Genomic DNA, 5864 nt, shown 5'->3' on the forward strand with positions numbered 1-5864 from the left:
TGTGTGTGTGTGTGTGTGTGTATACACACACAAAAATAAAATATATGTAATTATACAATTATAATTATAGAAATATATATATATACACACACATATTTTAGAGATAGGGTCTCACTATGTTGCCCAGGCTGGTTTTGAACTCCTGGCCTCAAGTGATCTGCCTGCTTCATCCTCCCAAAGTGCTGGGATTGCAGGCGTGAGCCCCCGCACCCAGCCCCTTTTCAATACTTATTACGTTTTAATTTGTCGTTTAGTATTTGTGTGCCTCCCTACAGAGACTAAGTTTAATGAGGGCAGGCAGGACCTGCCTGTCTTACTCCACTCTGTATTCTCTGCCTAGCACATAGTTGGCACTCAGAAACTCTTTGCTGAATTGATGATAGATCACCCAGTGGGCAAGGGAAAGAATGGAGGCAGGATTTACACACAGGCCTCTTTGATGCAACTCCTGTGTTCTTCCTACTCCTCTGTGTGACTCTGAACTGTGAGGCAGAAGGCTGAGTCAAGTGCCAGAGAAGAGAGTCGGAGGTGACTATGCCCTTTTCCCATAGCTACATCATCAGGCATCATTGCCCAGGCCTTGTGCAGATCCCGTCGTGTGGCCGTCACTGCTGTAGATAAATCATATCTGCTGGGAAAGGCGCCTCTGGGCCTAAATAACAGATGCCACTCGGAGAAATCCCAACAGAACCCCCACCCTGTCCCTGACTGAGAACTCATCTACTTTTCTCTCCCTCTGTCCGTTTTCTCACACTCTACCAGAGCCAGGACAGGGCTTTTGCCCTAGGAAACGAAGTGGCCAACTGCAGCCGTTGAAAACTGCCTTGGAGGAACCAAAACCAGCAGAGGCAGCCCTCTCTCTTCCCACTGGGCAAAGCCAGAGCTGGCCACTGCCCTGGCCCAGCCCCAGCTGTCCTGGAGCCCAGGGAAGGCCCAGTCCCCTAGGGCTGTACTCAGATCTTCCTCAAAATGCTCCATGTGGCCGGGCGCGGTGGCTCATGCCTAGAATCCCAGCACTTTGAGAGATAGAGGCGGGAGGACCCCTTGAGCCTAGGAGCTTGAGACTAGCCTAGGCAACATAGCAAGACCCTGTCTCCACAAAAAAATAAAAATTAGCCAGGCATGGTGATGCATGCCTGTGTTCCCAGGTACCCAGGAGGCTAAGATGGGAGGATACTTTGAGTCCAGGCGGTCAAGGCTGCAGTGGACAGTAATTGCCACACTGCACTCCAGCCTGGGCAACAGAGCAAGACCCCATCCCTAAATAAGTAAGTAAGTACATGCTCCATGAACATCAAAAGGCAGGACACCCAGAAAACTCAAGCAAGCTGGGCTCACCGCTTGTTAAGAAATGTGGAGGACTGGGGGTGGGGCAGGGACTGCCTTGTGTAAGAGGACTGCCTTGTGTAAGAGAAATGTGTAAGTTCTGACCAAACCAGAACAAGTCCTTCATCTAACGCAGTTCCTAATCTTTTTGTAATCTGGGGCCTTTGACATCTGGGGAAGCTTCTGGACCTCTTCTGAGAGTCATGTTTTTCAATGCATAAAACAGAACGAATGCATTGTATTACAAATGACGCCAGCTATCTTGCATTGAAGTTTTGAATTTTTTTTACTTGTAATAAATAGATGAGGTTCCTATAGTACACATTAAACTGTAAGAACAGCCGGCTCAGTAACTACTATAATATTGAAGTAATGATACATATAAGTTATATTTTGAGATATCTGCAATAACTATACTGTGGTTTAAAAACATCTGTGATTTCGACTGATGACAAAGTTAGTGGGGGTTTTTTTTGTTGTTGTTTTTTGTTTTTTTTTTTTTTTGAGATGGAGTTTTGCTCTTGTTGCCCAGGCTGGAGTGCAGTGGCGTGATCTCAGTTCACTGCAACCTCCACCTCCTAAGTTCAAGCTATTCTCCTGCCTCAGCCTCCCAAGTAGCTGGGATTACAGGCACGCACCACCATACCCAGTTAATTTTGTATTTTTTTAGTAGAGACGGGGTTTCACCATGTTGGCCAGGCTGCTCTCAAAACTCCTGACCTCAGGTGATCCACCCACCTCGGCCTCCCAAAGTGCTGGGATTACAGGCATGAGCCACCACGCCCAGCCAGTTAGTGATATTTTTAATGCAACTGTAATTTGTTACATACATTCATAATTGAAGGAAATATTAAATTTCAGTTGAAGGCCAGTGGCTCACATCTATTATCCCAATTAAAAAAAAAAATTGGGGGATGCTGAGGCGGGAGGATTGCTTGAATTTGAGAACAGCCTGGGAAACAAAGCAAGATCCCATCTCTACAAAAAATAAAAATAAATAAATAATAAATTAGCTAGGTACAGTAGCATGTGCCTGTAGTCCCAGCTACTTGGGAGCCTAAGGCAGGGGTATCACTTGAGCCTGGGAGTTTGAGGCTGCAGTGAGTTGTGCTCGAGCCACTGCATTCCAGCCTGAGCAACAAAGTGAGACCCTGTCTCTAAACAAACAAAGTAATAATACATTTCAGTTAGAGGTTAATGAAAATAAAACCAATTCTTTTCCCACCCAAGTTCATAGACCTCCTGGATTCTTTTTGTGGACCTCGGGTTATTCTTCCCTAAGTTTTTTTTTTTTTTTTTTTTTTTCTTTTAGAGATAGAGTCTTGCTCTCGCTCTCTTGCTCTGTCACCAAGGCTGGAGTGCTGTGGTGCAACCGTAGCTCACTGCAGCCTCAAACTCCTGGGCTCAAGGGATTCTCCCACCTCAGCCTCTTGAGTAGCTGGGACTACAGTGGCACACCACCATGCCCAGCTAATTTTTTAAAATATTTTTTTTTTGTAGAAATGGGGTCTTGTTCTGTCACCAGGGCTCATCTTGAACTCCTGGGCTCAAGCAATCCTCCCACCTTAGCTTCCCAAAGTGCTCAGACTACAGGTGTGAGCCACCGTGCCCGGCCTTCTGCCCTAAGTATTGTTGGCCCCACTTTCCCAACTAAAATGGGAGCTCAGTAAGAACAAAGGCTGTTCCTTCACCTTACACTTGGTAGCTTGAAAGGGCCTACCACACGGTAGGTGGTCATGTGTTAGTCTGTTAGGTCTTTTGGATTTTCTAGGTAGACAATCACATCGATTGCAAATTATAGTCTTTCTCTTTTCAATCTTTGTATTTCTTTTTTCTTGTCTTATTGCATTGACTGAGATCATTAATGAAATGTTGAATAGTAGCAATGATGGAGGGCACCCCAATCTTATTATGCTCAATACTCATTAATTTATGCAATAGGAATGTAAAGTACCTACTACAGGTCAAATCCTGTGCCTGGGGATAACAATGTAACACATTTGAGATCTTTTCCTGTCCACTGAAATGTCTGAGCAGTAGCAGGATTTCAGTGAACACGACAATGCTGAGAACATCACCAAATTCTCCAGACTTGCTGAAGTGCTCCTTTGGGATCTTGGTTCCCAAAAAGTATGGACATAGGTCCCTGCTGGTGGCCCCAGGTTCCAGGCCATCAGTAAGGTTGGGAGCTGCAGACTTTCTCAGGGCCACTGCAATGCGGAGCAGAGGCAAGTACCCGGGGAGAAGACTGAGAGATGCCTCTCTAGGGGAAGGGATGGGGGAAGGCAGCCAGAGGATTGAGCCAGGCCAGGGTTTGAGCCTTGCCTTGCCTTAGCAGGGCCTGCTGAGGTCACCACCTGTCTACACTAAGGGTCTAACTACAGGCAAGACCAGATGTAAAGACAGAGGACTGCAACTTCCAGGTGTGCAACTAGGGGACAAGGTACTTTGTTCCCTTTTCCCTTCCTCAACCAGAGGGGAGTGAACGCAGAGGAGGGGCTGTCGGGAGCAGTTCCCACATCCTCTCTAGTCTGTCTAGCTGGCCCTGGAGGAGGAGGAGAATTATTAATAAAATATAAGGAAGTTGAAGTTGAAAATGGACCAGACTATGCCTTAGGAACTAGCATAGGACTGTCATAATCATACATGACTGAGAAGTCAGGAGATCCGACCAAAATATTTTTAAGAAAGCCTGCTGCAGGCCAGGCATGGTGTCTCATGCCTGTAATGCCAGCATTTTGGGAGGCCGAGGCAGGCAGATCACTTGAGGTCAGAAGTTCAAGACCAGACTGACCAACATGGAGAAACCCCGTCTCTACTAAAAATACAAAAATTAGCCAGGCATGGTGGTGGGCACCTGTAATCCCAGCTACTCGGGAGGCTGAGGCAGGAGAATTGCTTGAACTCAGGAGGCAGAGGTTGCAGTGAACCAAGATCGTGCCATTGCACTCCAGCCTGGGCCACAGAGTGAGAATGTTGCCAGGTGCAGTGGCTCATGCCTGTAATCCCAGCACCTTGGGAGGCCAAGGCAGGCAGATCACTTGAGGTCAGGAATTCGAGACCAGTCTGACCCACATAGTGAAACCCCATCTCTACTAAAAATACAAAAATTAGTCGGGCATGGTGATGCTGGCCTGTAATCACAGCTACTGGGGAGGCTTGAGGCAGGAGAACTGCTTGAACCCGGGAGGCGGAGGTTGCAGTGAGCCAAGATCCCATCACTGCACTCCAGGCTGGGTGACACAGTGAGACTCCATCTCAAAAAAATAAAAAAGAAAAGAAAGCCCAGCAGAATTGAGGAAAGCCGAGTCAGTTGAAGCCGTGGAAACAATACCCCTATGGGAGGCAGAAGAATGCACCCTCCTACCAAGATATCCACATCCTAACCCCCCAAAACCTGTATGTTGCCTTAAGTGACAAAGGGGAATTTGCACATGTGACTACACGAAGGATCCTGAGCTGGAGAGATTAGCCTGGATTATCCAGGTGGATCCCATATAATCACAGGCTCCTTAGAAGGGAGAAGGCGCTGTGACTGTGGAGGCAGAGGTGGATTGAGGTAGCCAAGGATCACAGGCACCTCTCCAGCCCTGAAAGGCAAGGAACACACTATCTTGGCGCCTCCAGAAGGCACAGCCCCATCCACACCTTGATTCTGGCCCTGTAGGACCCATCTGAGACTTCTGGCCTCCAGGGCTGTAAGATAACACTTTTGTGTTAAGCCACTAGGTTTGTGGTGATCTGTTACAGCGGCATGAGGAAACTAACACAACCCCAAGGAGGTGAGCCTCTCCCCACAGCCCCGACCCAACCGGAAGGGAGAGGTGTGCAGAAGACGGCTCTGCAGGATGTTTGGGACAAATGGTCTCTGGGGAAAGACAAGCTAACAGAACTGATTCCACTGTGTGAACAGGGTACTGGGAGGGCCCACAGGGGAGGGACTTCAGAGCTGGGCCTGCGCCAGAGTTGGCCAGGAGCAAGGCAGCCCAGGACAGGCAGGGGCTGCTCGCGGGAAGGTTCGCTCTTGCCAGTACCATCCCATGAGCAGCCTCAGCGCCCCCGACCAAGAGAAATCCTGAGGGCTGCGAGGTTGCTCACTCCTTAGAGCATGCTGCCCACCCTCCACACCTGCATGCAGAAACTGTGCAGGGGACGAGCCCAAGGAATCAGGACACCCAGAGGCAGGTATGGCCCGGAGACGGTGGAATGGAGCAGAAGCTTCTCGAGAGGGGTTGGCCGGATGAATTCGCCCCGCTCCAGCCTGAGGAGGAAGGAAGTGGTTCCCTCCGCCCACCCTTCCCTTAGGCTGGTCCAGGGCAGGATTCTCGTGATCCGCGATTCGCTCCCACGGGCGGGACCTTTGTAACTGCGGAAGGCCCAGGACAGGCCCAGCCTGCGGGGCGGGAGGCAGTCGGGGTGAGGGAGATAGGGACGAACGGGTGGACTGACCACAGGCAGGGACAAGGGGGCTGAGACCCGGGGAGAGGCCTAGACGCCCGCCGACGGTTGGGGGTCTGCGGGCAGTGGGGCGGGGACGG

The 5864-nt window shown here is 49.5% G+C and overlaps 1 protein-coding gene across 2 annotated transcripts in view; it reads left to right on the forward strand.

The window, feature by feature from the left end:
• Positions 1-5279: 5279 nt before the first annotated feature.
• HVCN1 (hydrogen voltage gated channel 1) overlaps positions 5280-5864 on the forward strand; it is a 41990-nt gene continuing 41405 nt past the window's right edge. The window contains exon 1 of one of the 2 annotated variants that reach the window (XM_017847586.1): positions 5280-5511. The gene's annotated coding sequence lies outside the window, so the exon portion shown is untranslated. Of the gene's footprint in view, positions 5512-5636; positions 5743-5864 lie in introns of those variants that run through there. The other variant, XM_017847592.1, reaches the window with a different exon arrangement.

This window comes from Rhinopithecus bieti, unplaced genomic scaffold (genome assembly GCF_001698545.2).
Source record: "Rhinopithecus bieti isolate Rb0 unplaced genomic scaffold, ASM169854v2 scaffold_947, whole genome shotgun sequence".
NCBI classification, from domain to species: domain Eukaryota; kingdom Metazoa; phylum Chordata; class Mammalia; order Primates; family Cercopithecidae; genus Rhinopithecus; species Rhinopithecus bieti.